This window comes from Canis aureus, chromosome 5 (genome assembly GCF_053574225.1).
Source record: "Canis aureus isolate CA01 chromosome 5, VMU_Caureus_v.1.0, whole genome shotgun sequence".
Lineage (NCBI taxonomy): Eukaryota > Metazoa > Chordata > Mammalia > Carnivora > Canidae > Canis > Canis aureus.
The window spans coordinates 37,728,002-37,751,581 of NC_135615.1; the positions used below are offsets into that span (position 1 = coordinate 37,728,002).

The following is a 23,580-nucleotide window of genomic DNA, read 5'->3' on the forward strand; positions in this document are numbered from 1 at the left end:
TGGGCAGTCTATCCCTGCACAGGTTTTTTGAGGCCATAGAAAAAGAGAGGTCTGATTGTTCACAGAAATAGCTTCAGGCAGCGGGCAACATGTAAGGGCACAGCTTCCCAGATGACTGTCATCTTTGAATCTTCACAAATCCAGTAGGGAGAGTCAGAGGTGGCAACTCTGTCAGAATTCTAGCATTTGCTGATCCCCACCCCAGCAAGAGTGAAAAGGGCAGGTCCTGGGAATGCAAGCATGGACTCGAACTTTCTCAGCTGGAAAATATAACTGACAGTGGGTGTGGGTGAGAAGATCCATGTTACCCTTCCTCTTCTCAGAACGAGATCCTGTGTCCCTTGCTGAGGCATCCCCGACCTCTACAGTCTGGGAGCCGTTCATTCTTCCTCTTCCAGTTACCCTCAGGGTGTTGGGCTGTGTGACCTGCGGAGCCCATCCCTCAAAACAAGTCTCAGAGATCCACACAACATCGTAGGAGATGTAGTGGGATAGATCATGTGCAAATTTTTCTGACCTTACAAGATCTCAGCACTGAGAGGGACAGCACATTTTCCTGGAGCCAAAGTGGAATCTTTGTGTGGACCCCTCCAACCCTACCTCCTGTCCTTGCTCTGGTCGGTGGGAATAGGAGCCCTAAGAATTTGATAGTGGATAGGTTAAGCAAGTAACTACAGCTCCAGAGCCTCTCCTGACTTCTATAGGCTCAGAATGAGGATTCTTTTATTTAGCAAAGAACCTTAATATGTTTTTAGGTATGCCAGGGTAGGCTCAGGAATCTGATTTGAGTAGAGGTGGGGAGCCGAATACCTCCGCATCAGAAAGTAACAAGGAATTTCTTGGTTCCTGCTGGGAGCTCCAAGAGAAAGGTCAGGGAAGAAGGGAAAGCATGTGATTTCCCTACAGTGAACACAAAGGATAGAAGGCAGTTGAAGAACTGTTTCTATATGTGGAGCATACGTTGCTCTTCTTCTGAGCTATGGAGTGTTCCCCCTCTGTTAGCCCCTAGATCCTCAGTAAAACTTTCTGTAACACAACAACCAGTGTTGGTGGGACAACCCATGAAGGTGACACAGGTGAGGTGGGCAGAGAGGTCCCCAGAGCAGAGAGTGACCTTGAGCTGACATGAACTGGGGCATAGGGCCAGGTCTCAGGAACAGAACTGAGACCATAAAAGTAAGAAAGCAGGAGTGCAGGTGGGATGGGGTTAGGGTGAGGGGTGGAGGGACACACGCTGTAGATGGGTCTCTTTCTGTAAGGGTGGCCTGCACCCCGGAACTCCCCGCCTTTCCCAACCACAAAGAATGAACCGAGAACTCAGGAGCCTCTTTGTTCGTACTCTGATCCCATCCCTCGCTGGTTGATGGAGCTGGGAACTTCTGACCTAGGCCCAGGAGTGGCTTCCTTTGGAGTTATGGTCTTAGAATGGAAGAATGCTTGAGGTCAGGCTGTCTTGTGTGACCGCAGCTTGGAAAATAAAACTCACAGGGTCTGTCAGTAGGCACACTGTCTGCCTTGTGGGAAAAGCCACTGGAAGGAAAAGGAATCTGACCACCAGGGAGAGAGGGAAGAGGCTCTGTAGAGTCCTGACGACTATCAGGCCTCGGACTCCCAGCTTCGTCACTGCCTGAAGTTTAGTCTCTGCCACTTGTATCCAGACGTGCCCACTGGGCACCAAGCATCACTTCCTCCTCTCCTTCCTCCCGTGTGCTCCTCCTTCTGGAATAGATGAGGACAGAGGGAAAGGCCCACTGTAGGATCAGAGCTCCTCAGCTCCTTTATCTTCACCACACCTAGCACTCTCCAAATCACGGTAGTTTGTTTCTCTATGTCCTTTTACCGTCCCTCTCCGCTGGGCAAACGTCAGGTTCCGCCCTGGCTTGTTTAACGTGGCGTCTCTAGCGCCTGGCACAGAGTAGGTGCTCGGGAGTCCCTGAACGAAGAGGTCGGGCTTCAAACCAGAGGCCACCACAGACCCACCCCCACCCCCCACCCCCAGGTCACAACTGCAGCAAAAAGATCTCAGCGCCAGACCCCGAGGCCCGGATGTCAGAAATCGGTGTGCAAGTTATCGGCCCCTCAGGGCGTGCTGGACGCACACGCTCGGTGCCTCGTGAACCACAGAAGAGCCAGCAGCCGAGAGTGACGGAGGGCTGCGGGAGGGGAAGTTCAACGCAGGTGACAAAGGGCTCGTCGGCAGCAGGGGCCTGAAAGGCTGTAACTAGGAAGCGTGGGATTCAGAACTGGCGGCGGGTCGGGAGGGCCGGCCCGGCGGGGGGCAGCGCACCGCGGGCGACCGGCCCCGCCGCCCTGCGCTGACGTCATCGGACGGGGACGCAGCCCGTTGCCATGGGAGCGGCCAATCCGAGGCGCCGCTTCTGTGGCGAGGACTCGGGCTTTCTAAAGAAGGGGCGAAGAAAGCCGCCTTTGTTCCGGCTCTGAGCTCCTCGCTGTCAGATCCCCGTGGGGGTGAGGCGGCCTGGGGCCGGGGCCAACAGCTGCTGGCCGCGGTGGCCGGGAGGGGGCCGCGGGAGGACTCCGGGGCGCGCCGGGGCTGTGCCCTTGCGGCAGCGCGGGGGCCGGGGGCTTGGCTTTCCGAGCCTGAGAGCGCAGTGCTCACAGGGCAGCTTGGCCTCCTGGCAGCCGCCAGACCCCAGGAGCCGTCGTGCCTCAGCTTCCCGGCGTGGACGGAGGGACTCGAACACCTTCCTTTCTGGGGGGTCGTAAGGGCTGAGAGAAGTGACGCGCGCCCCGCGCTCAGACAGTGGTAAACGCTGTTGTCTGTTGTCTTGACAAATGATGCAAACTGCTTCCCTGCAGCCCCCTCAAAGGGCTCTTAGCTTCTGGGGATTAAAAGCCGGGTTTGGCTTCTTTAAGGGAACCAAAAAGACTCCAGGAGATGACCGTTCGGACTAACAAACTTGTATTTAAAAAGAAAACATTCTTTAGACTGTTCTGAGAGCTGTGCACCACCAGAGACTGCTTTCTCCTTTGTTCTTCTGGCCAATTTGTGGGCCTGGACAGGATACAGAGATGAGGCCTGCCTTCCACAGCGGGGGAGAACACAGAGGAGAGGACTCTGAAGGGAGGACTTCCTCCCGTGTTCCCCCGAGGTGGGGCTGGCGGGCCGAGGAGGGCGTGTGGCTTAGACCGGAGCAGGCGGGGCGGACAGAGCCTGGGCACAACTGTGGGCTGAGCCCCCACCCCCCTTTCCTGCCCTCACAGAAGTGCTGGGAGATGTACGCATCCCTATTTGGACTCTGGTGCAGTCCTCTGTTGCTATGGCAACTCAGTGGGCTCTCTGGTGGGTGGAAGAAGGGCAGCGGCCGCATGGAAATCAGCAGCTCTGCCCTTTTGCTGTGGCAATCAGGGCATTTCTGAGACATTCCCTCTCACAACCTCGGGAGGCCCTGGGAGGCCCTGGGACTTTGGGGCCTCACTCCTGGAGGCAACCTACACCTTCCTAAGTGAGGAACTGGGACTCCTGTTCGGAGAGATTGCTCCCTTAGGACCCTCACTTGGGAGTGTGTCTTCCAATCACGCGTTCCTCTGGAGGTTTCCTCTTCATTTTCTTTGCAGAAGTAGTCTGTTAATTTGTTCAGCCATTGGTTACTGTGTGCCTACTGTGCAAGGCGCAGGGTGCAGAGCAGTGAATTAGACAAAATGTGCCTGCCCAGATGGTGCTCATGGTTTTGTGGGGAGCAAACAGTAAACATATGCAGGCAGAGAGACCTGGAAGGTCATGAGCAGGGGGTACAAGCTGGAGACATTGGAGAGGTGGGCTGCTTAGAGTGGGGTGGTCTGGGAAGGCTTTTGTGCACCGCAGTTGGCAAACTGAGAATGAGTCACTGCAGCTGCTCCAGGTGTGAGGAGTGTTCTAGGGGAAAGCCAGTGCAGAGGCCCAGAGCAGGTGGCACGGTGCTTAGAGGAGGAGTGTGTGTGTGTGTGTGTGTGTGTGTGTGTTGGGGGTGGGGGATAAGCTGTGAGGCCACGGAGGATGGAGCTGGAGAAGCAGCAAGAGGGGATTGGGCACAGTCTTGTGGGCTTTGCCATGGAGCCTGGGTTTCACTCTGAAGGCAGCAAGAAGCCCTGACAGATTTTAAGCAGGAGAGGGAAGTGATCTAGTTCATGTTTTCCAAGGCCTCTGCTAGCATGGAGGATGATGGGTTGTAGGAAGGCAGGTGGAGATGCCAGCCAGGACATGGCCACATTGCCTGATGGGAGCTCATGGTGGCTTGGCCCAGAGTACTGGGACAATAGAATTTGCAGGTAACCCCACCTGGGCTTGCTGAGTGCCTAAGGATGGGGGTCAGGGGAGAGTAGGCTTAAGGGTGACTCCCAAGTGTCTGCCTTGAACCCCTGGGTGGAGGGAGGGATGCACTGTGAAGGGAGTATGAAGGGGAGGGATTGCATTGAATCTCAGTTCTGTAGACTGGATGAAGCACTCTTCTATTGTCCAAGAATTTCTTTTCATGCTGGCCACGAAACCCCTGAGAACTCACGCATTGCATAAGAAACAGTTCTAAGGAGTTAAACTGAAAGGAATCTTCCCTATAATGCATTAGTGGGGAAGAAAACACTTATTTGATTTTAATTTAATTTGATTTAGTTTTATTTATTTATTTACCTATTTATTTAAATATTTTTTTTATTTATTCATGAGAGACACAGAGAGAGAGAGACAGAGGCAGAGACACAGGCAGAGGGAGAAGCAGACTCCACGCAGGGAGCCAGATGCAGGACTCAATCCCAGGACCCTGGGATCACACCCTGGGCAGAGGCTCAACCACTGAGCCACCCAGGCATCCCAGGTCAACACCTTGATAGGTCATTTCTCAGTGTGAGAGGTGATATCCTAGTGAATATGATATGAACTAATGTACCAGGCACTGTACTAAGGGCTTTAAATACATTCTTTTTTTTAAGAATTATTTATTTAAATAAATAAATGAGCATGGGTCCAGGGTGGGGGATGGAGAGAAGAGAGAAAGCAAACTCCAAGTGGGGCCTGACTTGGGGCTCCATCCCACAACCCTGAGATCATGACCAGAGCCAAAGTCTGATGCCTAACCAGCTGAGCCACCCAGGTGCCCTGCTTTAAATACATTCTAATGTAACTTCTGTTACATAAGAAACTGAAGCTGAGAGAAACTGAAGCTGCTATGTAACTTGCAGATGGTCACACAGAAAGCAAATGGCAGAACCCAGATTTGAACGGGGGGGGGGGGCCTGTTAATCATGCTGCAAGATGAGGACAGTTAAATTGCTGTGCAAGGTAAAAATAAAGCAATAGGAATTGAGCAGCTATTCCTTGGCCATTGGAATTGGAAAGGCTTTGGGAAGATGGCAGAGGACCCTTGGGAGAGAGGAGGTAACCTGGCAAATTGCTGGGGCCTGAGAAGTTCAGCCAGTGGTTCTTCCCCAGGGTATAGTGGTACAAGAAGTTTTTCAGAAGTGTTGCCTGGTATTTGTTGTAATGCATTTCCTGTTCAGCATTGTGCTGTGACCCCTCTCCTACACCCACAAATCTCAGTGTAGTTGTTGGTGTTGGAAGAATATAGAAGGAAGAGTTGCAATGATGAGCATGGGGAAAGAGGTGAGAATAGAGAAGCCCCTAGTGGATTCAAGAACAGGACAGGGACAGGAAGAGACCAGGAAAATGTAGGCAACCTTGGCATCTACAGAAATCCTGGGAAGGGAGCTGCCATGCCATATGCTGTGAAATGGGAAAAGAAGCCAGTTTATTTGGATGTTGAAAAATTAGGAACCTAAATGCTCATCAAGAGGAAGATCCTTGCATAAACTATGGTACGTCCATACAATAGAATCATAATGTGAGGGTTACAAAGGACTTTCCCTGAAATGGAAATAGGGCCAAAACAAAATGTTAAATGAGAAAAGCAAATTGTACAGTACAAAGAATATGATCCCACCTAGGAAAACACAACACAGTAATCTTCCCCACATAGCAAAAGGCCTTGGGCAACCTGGATGGCTCAGTGGTTTAGTGCCACCTTCAGCCCAGGGACGTGATCCTGGAGACCCAGGATCGAGTCCCACATCAGGCTCCCTGCATGGAGCCTGCTTATCCCTCTGCCTGTGTCTCTGCCTCTCTCTCTCTCTCTCTCTCTCTCTGTGTCTCTCTTGAGTAAATCTTAAAAAAAAAAAAAAAAGGCAAAAGGCCTAAGATACCCAAGCTATGGTAGACACTTCTATGTAGAGAGTTGACACAGGTTTGGGAACTCAGAGGGGCTTTTTTTTTATTTCAACTGAGATGTTCAACCTTTTTTTTTTTTTTCCTGCAGAAATATATTCATGTATTTCCTATATAATTAAAAATGATTTTAAAGCTCTAAAAATCGGAGTGCTGTGGTGGCCCAGTGGGTTAAGCATCTGCCTTCAACTCAGGTCATGATCCCAAAGTCCTGGGATCAAACTCCACATCAGGCTCCCTGTTCAGCTGAAAGTTGGCTTCTCCCTCTCCCTTGGTACCTCCTCCCTGCTCATGTGCACTCTCTCCTCCAAATAAATAAATAAAATATATTTTCAAAGGTCTAAAAATAAATAAGTGTCCCTGAATGATGTCCTGAGGAAGGCTGGTGCTAACTGCCCTGTTGGCTCCAGACACCAGCTGCCCTTCAGATGATGAGCTCCAGGATCAGTAAATATTAGTAAATATAGGCCCAACTCCCCTGCCCCAAGTCAGACAGTTTTTTTCAGTGGTAACAAAACCTCTCTTGCCCATGGAGATTCCCAAGGACATGGCCCAGTCACAGTTCATGACAGTCACATGTAATGAAACTGGACCTCAGGATAAATTGTTGAGTGAAAAGTCAAGGTGAGGGGGAAAAAGCAAGGCAGAGGACACTGGGAATAAATTCCACTATTTTAATGAATATAAAATTTCCACTATTTTAATGAATATGCAGGCTTATGTATGCATAGACTATTTCTAGAAACCAGTATCAGTGATTACTTCTGAAGAGGGCAACAGGGTCACTGAAAGAGGGGTGGGAAGGAGCCTTTATTACAGGCATTTTTGTATCCTTGGAATTTTGAAATATTATGTGTTGCCTGATTTAAAGTAAGTGTTTTTTTTTTCTTTTTTCTGAAAGTTTGTACCTCTTGACCCCCTTCATCTATTTTGCCTAACCTTCCACCTCCTACCTCTGGCAACATTCTTTTTTATCTGTGAACTTATTTTTGGGTTTTGTTTTCTTTAGATTCCATATATAAATGAGAACATATGGTATTTGTCTTTCTCTGTCTGGCTTATTTCACTTAGCATAATGCCTTGAAGGTCCATCCATATTGTTGCAAATGGCAAGATTTCGTTCTTTCTTATGGCTGAATAATATTCTACACAAATGTATTCCTTTTCTCCATCCATTCAATCATCCATAGACACTTGAGTTGCTTCCATGTCTTGGCTATTGCAAATAATACTGCAATGAACACGAATTTTCTTTTTATTTATTAATTATTATTATTATTTTTTATTTACAATAGTCACAGAGTGAGAGAGAGAGAGAGAGAGAGGCAGAGACATAGGCAGAGGCAGAAGCAGGCTCCCTGTGGGGAGCCCGAGGTGGTACTTGATACCAGAACCCTGGGGTCATGAAATGAGCCAAAAGCAGACGCTCAACCACAGAACCAGGTGCCCCTCTGCCCATTTTCTTAATCCAATTTTCTGTTATTGAATTACATGTATTCTTCATATATTTTGGATATTAATCCTTTATCAGATATAAGATTTGCAAATATTTTCTCCCATTCTATGAGTTGCTTTTACATTTTCTTAATGGCTTCTTTTGCTATACAGAAGTTTTTTGGTTGATATTGTTCCACTTGTCTATTTTTGGTTTTGTTGAATTACTTTTGGTGTCAGATCCAAAACATTATTGCTAACACTGATGTCAAGGCACTTACTGCCTATGTTTTCGCATAAGAGTTTTATGGTTTCAGGTCTTACGTTTAAGTCTTTAATTCATTTTTAATTAATTTTTGAATATGGTGTAAGCTGTCCAGCTTCATTCTTTTGCATGTGACTGTCCAGGTTTCTCGACATGATTTATTGAAGAGACTGTCTTTTCCCCTTTGCTTTTTTTTTTTTTTTAAAGATTGTATTTATTCATGAGAGATACAGAGAGAGGCAGAGACATAGGCAGAGGAAGAAGCAGACCCCCTATGGGGAGCCTGTTTTGGGACTCGATCCCAGGACCCCAGGATCACTACCTGAACCGAAGGCAGACACTCAACCATTGAGCCACCCAGGTGCCCCTGTTTTAATGCCTGTATCATACTATTTTGATTATTTTAGCTTTATAATATAGTTTAAAATTAGGGAGGAGCATCTGGGTGGCTCAGTAGGTTAAGCATCTGCCTTCAGTTCAGGTCACGATCCCAGGGTCCTGCAATGGAGCCCCATGTTTGTCTGCCCATTCAGTGGGGAGTCTGCTTCTCGCCCTCCTCTCTCTCTCTGTCCCTCCTCCCACTGGTGCATGCATTCTCTTTCAAAATAAATAAATAAAATCTTAAAAAAATAAATATATAAAATCAGTGAATATGATGCCTCCATCTTTCTTATTCTTTCTCAAAAATATTACTTAAAATATTTTTTAAAAATTTATATTTAATTTTTTGAAAAGTAATCTCTGCTCCCAATATGGGTCTGGAACTCATGACCTAAGATCACAAGTCACATGCTCTACTCACTGAGCCCACCGAGTGCCCCAAAATATCTATTTTTTTTTTTAAATAAAAAGAAATATATTAAGGCACCAAGGAAAAACTATCAGAAAGGGCCTTTTTTCTAAATTGTGAGGACATGGTTTGGGGAAGCCCCCTTGACTTAGGACCTAGGGGCCAGTGCTAGGGTAATACTGACACACAGGCTACTATGTCAGGAATGACTCAGTTTCTTCTAATGCACCCCAGCACCCTTTCAGTGATCTAGAAATCACCTTGTGGTAGAGCACCTCTGCAGGCATCTGTGTACCTCAGTCTCCTTTCAGAGTTTTTAGGATAATAATACACTATGCTAATTTTACACTGTAGTTGGTTCATACCACGAGATTTTTGTTTCCAAACATAGCTGAGAAAACATCCTGTTGATGTTTGCCCAGGAGACCTATCATATACCCACTACTCCTATTACTTTGTGGATGAGACAAGGCCTAAATAAGTTTACGTTGCTGTGTATCGTATGGAGCCTATAGTACTGCTGGGTTCCAGTTTAAATATTGAAAACCACCCTCCTCTGTGAGAGTGTACATGCACACAGCAACACACGCCCACACACTTTCTCACAAGTGCTCCTTCCATTGAGAACAATGGGAAGGACAATGGGAAGCCGTTGAAGGGTGTTAAGCAGAGGAGTGACCAGATCAGATCTGCCTTATCTGATGGCTTCCTGGGTGTGGAAAGTAGGAGGGAACCTGGTGGGGCAGAGCTGACTTGGGGAGAAGAGGTGGGAGGGGAGGCTGCCGCAGGGGCCCAGGCTGCAAGTGATGGTGGTGAAGATGAGCAGTGATGAGCAGTGCGGCGTGGGCTTGGTGAGATGATAAAAGCGCTGTGGAATTTGGAAAGTACTTTACGTGGAGACTCTCTGTAACCACCTTACCTCAGTCCCAGGCGACCCAGTGCAGGCAGAGGCGACAGGCGCCTCTTAGAAATAGCTGAGGAAAAAAAAAAGAAAAGAAAGAAAGGAAAGAAAGGAAGAAAAGAAAGAAAAAGAAAGAAAGAAAGAAAGAAAGAAAGAAAGAAAGAAAGAAAGAAAGAAAGAAAGAAAAGAAATAGCTGAGGAGGGGGGCAATTGGGTGACTCAGCAGTTGAGTGGCTGCCTTTGACTCAGCTCATGACCCTGGGGTTCTGGGATCAAGTCCCGCATTGGGCTCCCTGAGAGGAGCCTGCTTCTCACTCTGCCTGTGTCTCTGCCTCTCTCTGTATGTCTCTCATGAATAAATAAATAAAATCTTAAAAAAAAAAAAAAAAGAAAGAAATAGCTGAGGAGAGAGGAGGAGGGATTATGTTGGGTTGCCTCCTCTCCTGCAAGTCTCAGGAAATGAGAAGGAAACCTGAGTCCTGGAGAGCCCTGAGCTGCTCAGGGTTGCAGACCTCTAATATGTCGCTGAGGACAGGGCTTGTAGAAAAGATATGTAGGGGAGGGCAGAGTGAGGCAGATTTTCAGAGTATTTCCTTATGTTCTATTTCAACCCAACCCAACTCTCTTCTTGAGAAGACCCCAGGGTTCAGCCCCTGGCAAGTTCTGGGGGAACGGCCGAGCTAGAGGTGTGTCACACCCTGCTCCGTAAGAGGGAGGAGGCCTGGCTTCTAATCTTGACTTCATCACTAACCTGTGTGAGCTGCAGGCTTATCACTTCACTGCTTTGAATTTCAGTCTTTGCATCTGTAAAATGGTGATTATCATCCTCTTGTGCAATTGAATATGAACCAAACAAATTATTAAATGCTGCTCTTCTTGCAACATGGAAAGCAACAGTCACATAAAGTGGTGATTTTAGACCGTGTTCCCCGTGTCACTTAAGGAGGGTAGGTGGCTGGGACTCCAGACATCTCACTTCCCTATTCACCAGGACAGCTCCACTCTAAAATATTGGAATTTGAGTAAGATTTCATTTGAACAAGGGTCTTACTTCTAAAACAGTTTAAAAACCATGATGGCAGTGTGCCTGGGTGGCTCAGTCGGTTAAGTGACTTCAGCTCAGGTCACTATATCAGAGTCCTTGGGATCCCAGCTCTGGGCTCAGTGGGGAGTCTGCTAATCCCTCTGCCCGCCCCCCCCTCTTGCTGCTGTGTGTACGCACCCTCTTTCTCAAATAAATAAATAAAATCTTTTAAAAAAAAAACCACCACAAAAAAACAGTATGGCACAGCATTCCTCCCTGGGCAATTCAGATGTCTGACCTTAACCCAGGGATGGCAAATAAATCATCCACCACACAGGAAGCCTGTGCCTGTGGCAGACATAACTAATTGATCACAGGCCCTTTCCAGCTGAACCTTAATGAAGCCTCAGAATTACTTGCAACACAACATTTCTATCTGCAGGTCCATCATAAGCATGTGAGATGAAACTGATCTTCCACTATTTTGACTTTTCATTGGAGGTTGACCTTGAGCATCCAGTTGAACTGGGGACAATAGTTGCTCTAAACTTCATTTAGATAAAGTTTGAAAGCAAGGTTGAAGTCTTTGCTTTTGTCTTGGTCAGTTTGGGCTGCTATAACAAGATATCACGAACACAGTGTCTTAAGCATCAATCATTTATTTCTGAGAGTGCTGGATGCTGCAAGTCCAAGATGAGTGCTCAGGCATGGCAGGGGTCTGGCACAAGCCCTCTTCCTGGTTTACAGATGACACCATCTCGCTGTACCCTCACATGGCAGAGAAAGAGATTGGCAGAGGGAGAAATTGTCCCTCTTTCTAGGGTCTACTTGTAGAGGCACTAGTCCCATTATGAGGGTTCCACTTTCATGACCTACTTATTTCCCAGAGGCCCTACCTCCAGTACCCCTGGGGATTAGAGCTTCAACATACGAATTCTTGGGAGACATAAACATTCAGTCAATAGCAGCTTTCAGAGATTTGTTCTACCAACATGTATTTAAGAAACTAAGATGTTACTTTTGATCATTTACAGAGGATCCATCATCCTTATGTGTCCCACCCTCCTCATATTTTACATATGCAAATCATACTTAACCTTTAAATTATTTTTTTTTCTTTTTATAAGAGATCTAATGTGGAGGGATAGAGGGAGAGAGAATCTTAAGAAGGCTCCATGCCCAGCACAGAGCCCAATTCGGGGCTCAATTTCACAACCCTGAGATCATGACCTGAGTCAAAATCAACAATCAGATGCTTAATGGACTGAGCTACCCAGGGGCCCCTCCTTCCTTTAAATCCTAAATCAGATGCCTCCTAGTTATCTTTTCCATGAAGATGAATTTCCTTCTCTGAATTTTCACTGCATTCTATCTGCTTTGTTCATGGTATTTAATACCTTGTAGTATTAGGGGTGTTTTGTTGCTATTGTTGTTGTTGTAAATGCCTTGAGTTTCCATTTAGACAGTGAGGTCTGTTGAAAACATGACTGTCATCGGTTCGTAGGCTAAAAGAATGAATCAACATGAGGAAATCTGAGTGCTGGCCCAAAAGGTTATTTCATTTTGTTAAACTACAAATTGAAGCATACTTGGGTTCCATTGGGAATTGAAAGTAGTTGCCAAAATGTAGATTCTAGGAGGACAGGTGATCTTGGTTTGTTCATGCTTCACTTGTACCTGGAACAATGTCTGGCATACAGTAGGCCGTCAATTTATTTTAGTAAAATGAATAAAAGAATGAATGAAGAAATGAGGATTTGAGAAAATACGATAGCCTGGTAGTGACTTCTCTTGTGTTTATCTCACATGAGGTAAGGTATTAAATGATTAATAGGGTGTAGCCACCTTTGAAATCAGCTGAACAATTGCCTGCTTATTTCTTATTTCTTTTTTTTTTTTTTTTAATTTTTATTTATTTATGATAGTCACAGAGAGAGAAGGAGAGGCAGAGACACAGGCAGAGGGAGAAGCAGGCTCCATGCACCGGGAGCCTGATGTGGGATTTGATCCTGGGTCTCCAGGATCGCGCCCTAGGCCAAAGGCAGGCGCCAAACCGCTGCGCCACCCAGGGATCCCTGCCTGCTTATTTCTATGGAAACTTGCACATTTCACAATTTTCCAAACAGGTCAGAATTGACAGGATGTTGTTATGTAATTGAGATCGACTTCCAACTCTGAGAACTTACATACTCTTCCCTTCTGGAAATCTGAGTAGATGCGGTTCTTTAAAGGATGAAAATATTCTGCATATTTTAAATGTTATAGTTGTTATCAAAATAACTCCTGAAAATTCTTTTATTTTTCCTGCGTTTGGCAGATGAAGATTTCTGTCTTCCAGGGCCATTCTGCCAAGAGAGCTACTATTGAATTTTCGATTTCTCTTTGCTATGAGAAATTTTTTGATAATTTGCTGTCCAGTAGGACTGTTGAGTGCTTTTACTTTACTGCTGATTGTGCGGAAACTCACTGATGGAGAAACCCACATTGGGTACAACATGGAATCATTCTCAATCTCAGGCAGAACGTTGTCATCAGAAAGGTAGCTTTTTAAAGGCTGATATTTGCAAGCCACTCTTTGGCACATAGTAGGTGTGTGCCAAACACATCGAATTTGTGCATTTAGTCATTCAACAAATATTTATCCAATGCCCAGCCCTCCACTTGAGGTTACCAACATTAAATTCAGGTCCTAAGAACATTACTGGTGGTGTCTCTCAGAGTCAAGTTGACTAATTACTGTGGGCATACTATTATTTTCTTGACTGGCCTAGGACTGCCAAATTGCTCAATTAAAGCAATAAAATTGATGACGAGGGCTTGATCTTCCTTTAACATTTATCATCAACAGGGGCTCAGTTCTGTCTAAAAAGGCTTGAATAAAGATTTTATTGGGCCCTTTGACTGCTCAAACTAGTGTATAACCATTAACTAGTTAATACAAAATAGGTCCTCAGGGAGGCCAGGCAGAGCCATTATCTTTACATTACTGAAAGCCTGGTGGCTTGCTCCAGACTGCTGAATGAGGTCAGAGCTGGTTTACACTGGTGGCATAGGAGAGTTCGCCCCTCTTTGTCAGGTTTGGTCAACTGCTTCACTCCCTAGGCATTTGCACATCTGTCTTTATTTTTTCCACTTAAGAAGAACTCCATTTTGCCACCTTTCAGCTTTGTCCGCTGGTGACCTCATTCCACTATCCTCTCTTCTCAGACACCTTGCCCCAAGAAGTCTTCTGGTGAAAGTTCTGGCCCCTAGAGACTTGGAAGTCCTTCTATTTCAGAAATTACCCTGAATTGCTATGCAGACCTTAGCAGCTAAAGCTTTGGTGTCAGGCAACTTGGGTTCAAATCTTGGATTTACTGCTTAGTAACTGTGGAGGCCGAGAAAAATTAAGGCCATCCCACCTAGTTTAGCATTAGCACAAGTACAGCCATCTTAGGCCCCTGTGAATAAGAGCTGAACTTTAAAGGGAAAAACTGCAGAATGTCCTCAATGTCCTCGGCAGGTAATCCCATATCAGAAAGACAACAGAGCCCAGGCCCATAGTAGAAAATCCCCTAGACCAGCCTAATTCTTCCATCCCTTCTGGAAATCCCCTAGACCAGCCTATAAAAAACCCAGCTGTAACCCACTTCGGGGTCCAAGTCCCTGCTCCGCTGTGTCGGGTATACTTGGACCCAAGCTCGAGCTTATAAATAAACCCTCGTGTGTTTGCATCGGTGTCGGCTCGGCTCCTTGGTGGTTTCTCGGATTCGCAATCTTGGGCACAACAGTAACCATGTGACTTCAGGCAAGTCACTTAACATTTGTCGAACTTCTTTTTCCTCCTCTATAGGATGGGGGTGTTAATAATAGTACTGACTGGGACACCTGGGTGGCTCAGCAGTTTAGTGCCTGCCTTTGGCCCAGAACATGATCCTGGAGTCCTGGGTTCGAATTCCTAATGCGGCTCCCTGCATGGAGCCTGTTTCTCTCTCTCTGCCTGTGTCTCTGCCTCTCTCCCCCCCCCCCCCCTCTCTCTCTCTCTGTCTCTCATGAATAAATAAACTCTTTTTAAAAAATCATAATACTGACTTATGGCGTTGTTGCAAAAAATAAATGACAATGTCTGTAAGCACTAAGCGCATCGGGTGGCACCTAAGAGATGCCTGATGTATAGTAGCTATCACTTTACAAGGCAGCCATCACAAATTGCCTCTGGACAAAAAAGTAAGACACTCTAAACCAGCCACATCTTGTCTTTACAACCAAACTCATCTGAAAAACCAATAGCCAGAATAGAAACTAGCCTCTTCACATGAGATGGAGCAAATCTAATCTGTATACATCTGTGTTGGCTAGAACTTGGGGGAAAGATACATGTAATGAAAAAGAAATAGGCCTTCTACTGCTTATTTACCTGGATGCAGCGAACTGAAGAGAAAGCAGATACTCTTTGGAGAGATGCATTTATTACCTTTGGGAGGCTGAGCTGAAGTGCAGCTGAGCAAACCAAGATTTTGACATTTATCTGTTTTCCCGATGCTTTATGGACTCTCTATAAAACCAGTCTAATGACCTTCCTACCAAGGCTGAACAATTTGCTGATGGAACTGCAGGTTTCTGTGGGCCCTTTGTTTGTGTGAGTGGCTTTAATTTCATTTCTGGAATAAAGGAAGTGCAAAGACATTAACTCTGGATCCATCAAAAGATAGAACTCTATAATTGCAATTTGGCAGCAACTGTGCTTGTGCTATGTGCACTTTGAAAGCCAGCAATGATTAATCCTGCACATTTATCAGAGCCCAAGAACAGACGCACAGTAATAACAACTGCGTCAGGCAAGAGAAGGTTGTTTGATCATTTCAGACTTGGGCCTGCTGTGATGTGCATGAGTAGCAGCATCAACCAGATCTCAGCCAAGAAATCTAGACCTGCATGTCCACCATAGTAGCCACTAGCCACATGTGGCCCTTAAGCACTTGAAATATGGCTGGCCTGAATTGAAATGTGCTGTAAATGTAAAACACCCACTGGATTTCGAAGACTTAGTATGTGTAAAAGAATGTAAGATATTTGTATATTGCATATGTTAAAGTAATAATATTTTGGATATGTTGACTTAAACAAAATATATTATTAAAATTTGTCTCATCTGTTTCTTTGTATTTCTGAAATGTCATCTGTTAGAACATGTTAAATGACATATGTGGCTCGTATTTGTTCATCGCATTGTATTTCTGTTGGACAGCGCTGCTCTGTAGTCAGAGAATAGCAGGTGAGGCAGACACATTACCCCCCACCCCCCACAGTAATTCCTCTTTTTCAGGCGACTGCCTTTGTCTGGCTCTCACAGTTGAGTGGTCTCCTCATTGCCATCCTGCTGTTTTTTTGACACAGGGATGGACACCTGACTCAAGCCTGTCAATCAGACTACTTCCCTGGGAAGTTGAACTAGGAACCGGTGGGGGGAGTGATAGCATGTAACATGGGTGGCCACAGACTTGCTCATGTGTCAGGAAAGCACGTGGAGTTGCTCTTCAAAGAGAAAGATATGAATGAAGCACGTGTGTATGTTTAGAAAAGAGGTAAAACATGGGGGGTTTTGTTTGCGTTTGAGACTCTGGTTGTGATATATATTTGGCCCAGCCAGGTTCTCATCCCAGGGTCTTGTGAGATATCCCGGATCCTTATCATAAATGTCAACTTTTTCACTCCGTCTACTCAGATGGGTCTCTGACTACCAAAAGAGTCTGAATAATTCATATGTCACATCTACTTTTCTGTATCACCTCAGATCCAACCTGAAATAAATTTCCTCTGAAGTTCATGAAGCTTAAGCCTTAGAGCCACTCACTTCACTTGCAAAACCCTATTTAAATGTGTACTTTAATGTTCTTTTACCTAAAGAGGGTCCTCCAAAGTCTATGAGTTTCAGGCAGTATAAAATGTGGATTTACCCTCTGTATGCATTCCTCTCTGTGCAAGCAAATGCAAACTTTGGTGATTTCAGGAAGACTGTTCCTTTATAACAACAAACTCATACCTACCTTCTTAGGATCTTTGACAAGCCTCCCTTTGCCTGCAATGTTCTTCCTCAGAGTTTTAAAGAGTTGGCTCCTTCTTATGGATCAGGTCTTTTTTTTTTTTTGGATCAGGTCTTACCTTTAATGTCATTTCCTCCAAGATGCCTTCCCTGTATAGCCCACCCAGGGAGTCCTATGTCTCTATCACATCATCCTTTTTTTATTTTCATGTAATTCCTTGTGTATTCATTTATTTGCTTATTGTTCATTTCCTCCTATTCTTTTTTTTTTTTTTAAGATTTTATTTATTCATGAGAGACACACACACACACACACAGAGGCAGAGACACAGGCAGAGGGAGAAGCAGGCTTCATGCAGGGAGCCCTATGGGGGACTCGATCCCAGGTCTCCAGGATCAGGCCCTGGGCTGAAGGCGGCGCTAAACCGCTGAGCCACCCGGGCTGCCCCTCCTCCTATTCTTTCTAAATGCAAGTACTTTAAAAGCAGGAATACTGTCTTGCTCACTTCTATAATCTCAGCATCTAGAACAGTGCCAGACATATTGTGGGCTATCAGTAAACATTTGTTAGGATTTTATTTATTTTTCAATATTTATTTATAAAGTGCTTCTTGTCTGCTGGGCAAGATTCTAAGAACTTTGCAAATGAATGAATAAGTAAAGTTCTCAATTCTCTGTTACAGTCTGTGCCATAGACTATATCTTCAATTCCTGATTCCCTTTTACTAGGAACAATATTAGAACTCATCAACAAATAATTATTTAAGTTATTCCTGTGTTCCAGATACTAAGCACTAAGCTAAATGCTTAACAAATATCTTATATGAATCCTCACAGCAACCATATAAATTAGCATATTCACTTGGAATTGCATTTGTCTGTATGTAACAGAATCCAGACAACAGTGGGTTAACCCAGTAAAGATTAATTTTTCTCCCATAACAGGGAGTGTAGGGCATGTGGTCCAGGATTTGTATAGCATCTCTGTGAGGCCATCAAAAACCTGACTTCTGCTTTCTTGCCCTGGGTAGCTCTTATAATTGCAAATATGGCTACTGACTCTTTAAGTGTTATTGTCTTGCTTTAGGCAGGAATGGGGAGTTAAGGGCAAAGAACCTATTAAAGCCATGCATATCCTTTCTGATCAGGGATACAGCATTTTTCTTGGAAGTCTCTTGTAATATATAAGAACTATGCTTATAGGGGCACCTGGATGGCTCATTTGGTTGGGCATCTGCCTTCAGCTCAGGTCATGATCTCTGGGTCCTGGAATCGAGCCCCCGTCTGGCTCCCTGCTCAGTGGGGAGTCTGCTTTTCCCTCTCCCCCAACCTCCGCCCCCCCATCATGCTCTGTCTCTGTCTCTCTCTCTCGAATACATAACATCTTTTTTTTTTTTTAAGTGAAAAAAAAAAAAGAATACTGGTTATATTTTATTGATCAAACTGGACCACATGGCCACTCCTAATTGCAATGAAGTCTGAGAGGTGAGTATTTTTAATTGGGCACCTTGCTGTCTTGCATAACAGTTAAGTTCTGTTGGTAAAGAGAGAGGGAAGAATAAATATTGTGTAATGAATTAGCATGTTGGCTATGACCAGATTCCATTATTTTATCTAGGGCCCTAAAAAATGAACAAGTCTGCAAGTACTCCAAGAATTCTATACATTTAGGGCTGCTTGGAAACACTGAAAGCTCTGAAGGTTGTGTAGGATTTAGGTGATTAGATGAGGGAAAAAGCATTTTATTATATAGATGGAGGAACCAAAGCCATAAGTGATAGTGTTTTGCTCTTGATACAGCATCTAAAAAGATTGACTATGGAAAAAAAGATACAGAACTGGAATGTAAACCAGAACTGTCTGACTTCAAAGACCATATTCTTAAGGATTGAGATTTGTGGGTCTAAAAGATGGTTAAATGGTGATTTTCTGAGATTGAACAACCCATCTTTTCATGATAAATTTTCACAGCAATAACATCTACCATTGATTGAGCACTTACTATGTGTGATTTCCTTTATATGCATGTCTCATTTTGAAAATGGCTTTATGTTTTTTGTAAAAGTCTTTCCTGAGTAAAAAATTTTCAAATCCTCCAAATAAACAAACCAAGCAGTAAGGAAAAAACTAAGAAAAAAAAGAACCCTCCAGAAATCCCACACCAAGAGAAAACCAGCATTAACGTTGTGGTGAACATCTCTTCAGACATCTCTCTTTGCAGATTAATGTATTAGATATGTGTTTAGATACACAAGTGGGAACATACCATATGTTTCCTGTGGACATATATTGTCCAGCTAATCATTCCAACAACCCACTGGGGTAGGCATCATTAGTACCATTTCATAGGCTAGGTGACATGCCTAGGACACACAGTTATCCAGTGGTCAAATGAGACTAATTTCAGTTTTGCCTGAAATGTTCACCACAATTCCCTGGTAGAATTAGAATTAGACAAAGCAAAAATCTCTTTCCCTTGAGAGATTTTGGTTTTTTAAAAAAGATTTTATTTATTTATTTGACACAGAAAGAGAGAGAGCACAAGCAGGGGGAGCTGCAGACAGAGGAAGAGGGAGAAGCAGACTCCTCACTGAGCAAGGAGACCGATGCTGGGGCTCTATCCCAGGACCCTGAGGTCATGACCTGAGCCAAAGGCAGACACTTAACTGACTGCCACCCAGGCATCTCTCCCTGGAGAATTTTTTAAAAATTAAAATATATATATACAAACACACACATACACACACACACACGCATGCATGCATACACTTAAATGAAAGATGGCCCTACTATCAAGGCACCTCGGTGATAGGAAAGCATAGTGCCTCTGTGGACTCAGCAGCTCTAGAGAATATACCGATTCTAAATAAAATAAGGCATTTTCAGTGCTGCAAGGCTTCTGAGACTCTGTTAATCTAAAATCTGTGTGAAGCAATGCTGCACTGATATCATCCAGGGCAATACCACCTGGCCCCATCACATGACTGATTCTCCTAGAGCTGTTAGTGGTTATGTCATTACAAGTGATCTTCATTGTGGTGCATTGCAAGTGATTTTTTTTTATACCACACTTCCACTCCCAGCTGTGTTGATGCTTTGCTTTGTAGTTATATTTGCCAGATGTTGTGAACGAAGCCGAATAATCTTTGGAGCCGTAAGCTTAAGAGTGTATGAATGAGGGATCCCTGGGTGGCGCAGTGGTTTGGCGCCTGCCTTTGGCCCAGGGCGCGATCCTGGAGTCCCGGGATCGAGTCCCACGTCGGGCTCCCTGCATGGAGCCTGCTTCTCCCTCTGCCTGTGTCTCTGCCTCTCTCTCTCTCTGTGACTATCATAAAAAAAAAAAAAAAAAAAAAAAAAGAGTGTATGAATGAAGTCAGGGTCTCTACTCTCATACTGGTGAATAGCATCTTAACTGTCAAGGGCTTCGCTATTAATAGGGTACTGATGAAATAAATGATGACACCTCTCTCTATATGTTGGAAAACCAGGTGTGCTGATAAACTGAACGGGGTGAATCAGAAAAGAATGTCAAGATGTATTATTTGGTAAGAAGAAAAATAGCAAGTGCAGAACATAATGTAGAGCATGATCTCACTCTCTCTTTTTGGTATATTTTATTTATTTTTTAAACATTCGTTTATTTGAGAGGAGGGGATGGGCGGAGCAGAGGGCGGAAGAGTCTGAAGCCGACTCTGCGTTGAGCACAGAGCCGGACCGGGGGCTTGATTCCATAACCCTGAAATCATGACCTGGAGCTAAAACCAAGAGTTAGATGCTTAACCAACTGCACCACCCAGCTGCCCCTTTTTTGGTAAATTTTAAAAGAATGTGTGTAATACTTAGATATAATTTTTCTGGGAGGACCCATAAAAAACTATTAATAAATAATAGTTGTTACCATTCAGAAAGGTAGGAACAGAAGTTATCACTTGTTACTTTATACTTTAATAATTAAAGTTTTGAACTTTATACATGTACTACTATTCTAATGGTAAAATTATTATCTAATAAATATCAACAGGAGTGATATTGGCAATGAAAATATGAGCCATTAAATGTTTTCTTCTCTGTAACTTCTCCATGCTTTAGAAACGTTAACATTTATTTATTTATTTTTAAAGATTTTATTTATTTATTCATGAGACACAGAGAGAGAGAGGCAGAGGAGAAGCAGGCTCCATGCAGGGAGCCTGATGTGGGACTCGATTCCCGGACCCCAGGATCACGCCCTGAGCCAAAGGCAGATGCTCAACCACTGAGCCACCCAGGCATCCCAACATTTATTTTTAAAAGATATTTTCAGAGAGATTTCCTTCTTCCTTAAAAGAACAAGGGATCATCTCACCTTATAGACTTTTGGTGCTGGGAAAATTCATGAAATAGCCCTCTGAGTACAGGGAACATGATCTGAGCAACAGTATAACTGAATCCAGTTTGAGGACAGATTTATTTCTTCTTTTTATTTTATTTTTATATTTTTTAAAGATTTTATTTATTCATGAGAATGCACAGAGAGGAGAGAGAGAGAGGCAGAGATGCAGGCAGAGGGAGAAGCAGGCTCCATGCACCGGGAGCCCGATGTGGGATTTGATCCTGGGTCTCCAGGATTGCGCCCTGGGCCAAAGGCAGGCGCCAAACCGCTGCGCCACCCAGGGATCCCTATTTCTTATTTTTAAATCATTGTAATAAATCAAGCAATAGTGCCAATAAGTTCAGTTGGTGGTGGCTGCCTGGAGTGCTGTTGAGGAGAGGCTGGAGGCCCTTTCCAGGCTTCGTGGTGATTAGTGAGCCATGGCTGCTCCAGTGTGAGAGTGGGGAGTCTGGAGAGACTTCATGTGGGTTGGTGTCATCAAGGGACAAGTTCTCCTCCAAGTTAATTCTGGCCTCTCTGCAACCCCCAGCATGCCAGCACATGACAATGTGGTACCCACAATGTTCCAGCATCCCAGAGGAGGAAACAAAGTTTAATGGAAAACATGAAAGAACACAAAACCTGATGGTGCATGAAATTAGTAACGATTCCTGGGAAACAAGTCAACAGCTCTGTTCTGGGACAAGGTGAAAATCACAATCATTTCATCAGAATAGAAGATAAAACCAGAGGAAAAAATCAAAAGTCTAACCAACTTATTAAAAGAACTACCACCACCACCACCACCCTTTCAGATGATGGCTCTGCCTCCCTTCTTAGGAAGCTTCGGTGCCTAAGGAGAAAAAACCAGGGTCTTGTGTGAGCAGAGACCGAGACTTATGGCAGCTTCATCTTTAGGGTCTCAAGATCTTTGTGAAGTGTCAGGAATGGTCCCCTCTGGAGAGGTGACATCTGAGTTGATTACCAAAGTAATACAAAGGAGCCTGCCTTGGGCACATCTGCAAATGGCTGCTGCTGATGATCAGGCTTGAGTCTCTCCAAGCCCCATGGGGCTTTTGAGGCACTTACAGGTAAAACATGTCACCTCTGATGTGGCATGTTGCCAAGGTTTAAAAGTAGGGAGGGGCAAGGAGGCCTTTTCCCAGAAGGGGCTTTTGGACTTTCCTGCAGTTGCCTGCCGTGTGTCTGGTGGAACAGTTGGCTGTCTGGTCCATGAAGGTGCTTCCTGCACAGTGTGTGGGCTTCTAGCATGGACTCCCTGGACTTGGTGCTTACAGTGGCAGCATTGAAAGGTCTGCTTAGGGATCCCTGGGTGGCGCAGCGGTTTAGCGCCTGTCTTTGGCCCAGGGCGCGATCCTGGAGACCCGGGATCGAATCCCACGTCGGGCTCCCGGTACATGGAGCCTGCTTCTCCTTCTGCCTATGTCTCTGCGTCTCTCTCTCTCTCTCTCTCTCTCTCTCTCTCTCTGTGACTATCATAAAAAAAAAAAAAAAAAAAAAAAAAAAAAAAAAAAAACCATTAAAAAAAAAAAAGAAAGGTCTGCTTATTCTGTTTGTCCCAGAGCTGCAATAAAAGGACACCATGGGGACGCCTGGGTGGCTCAGAGGTTGAGCATCTGCCTTTGGCTCAGGGTGTGATCCCGGGGTCCTGGGATCGAGTCTCGCATTGGGCTCCCTGCACGGAGCCTGCTTCTCCCTCTGCCTGTGTCTCTGCCTCTCTCTGTGTGTCTCTCATGAATAAATAAAATCTTAAAAAAAAAAAAAAGGACACCCTGGGGACAGGAGGGAGCCCTGTGAGGAGGGTTTGAGGACAGGATCTGTTCACTTCCACAGCCATGTTTGGGATTTGATCAAGTCAATGTGATCTAATATTTAAACTCTTTTTTTTTTTTTCTAAAGATTTTATTTATTTATTCACGAGAGACACACACACACACACAGAGGCAGAGACACAGGCAGAGGGAGAAGCAGGCTCCATGCAGGGAGCCCGATGTGGGACTTGATCCCAGATCTCCAGGATCACGCCCTGGGCCAAAGGCGGCACTAAACCGCTGAGCCACCCGGGCTGCCCATATTTAAACTCTTTTATGTTTGTTTTTGTTTTTCAGTACAAAGTCCAAAGTATGAAAAAATTTCTCTCAAAATTGGCAGATCAAGGATGTGATCAAACAGGATCCATTTGGTTTTCTAGTTGATGTGGCCCTCTCCCTTCATAATGCTAAAGTCTTCCAACTATGCCTGCCTTAGATAAATCCTGATCTGTCCCTTAGAATTGGGTGAAGCCCGGATCTCGGGCGGGGGTGGGGATCATAAACAATAGAGTGGCAGCTGGTGGGTGGGGCAGAGGCTAGAAATCTGATTCTGGGACACATCTTCCCTCATTCTTTTTTTTTTTTTTTAAATTTTATTTATTTATTCATGAGAGACACAGAAAGAGGGGCATAGACATAGGTAGAGGGAGAAGCAGGCTCCCTGCGGGGAGCCCGATGAGGGACTCGATCCCAGCTCCCCGGGGTCACGACCTGAGCTAAAGGCAGATGTTCAACCACGACCTGAGC

The 23,580-nt window shown here is 44.9% G+C and overlaps 1 long non-coding RNA gene across 1 annotated transcript; it reads left to right on the forward strand.

Annotated features, from left to right (window-relative positions):
* The first annotated feature begins 1,614 nt into the window (after positions 1–1,614).
* Positions 1,615–22,485, forward strand: LOC144314027 (uncharacterized). The gene is made up of 2 exons (XR_013379673.1): positions 1,615–2,469; positions 21,552–22,485. It is a non-coding gene; the product is annotated as an uncharacterized LOC144314027 (long non-coding RNA).
* The last annotated feature ends 1,095 nt before the right edge of the window (positions 22,486–23,580 follow it).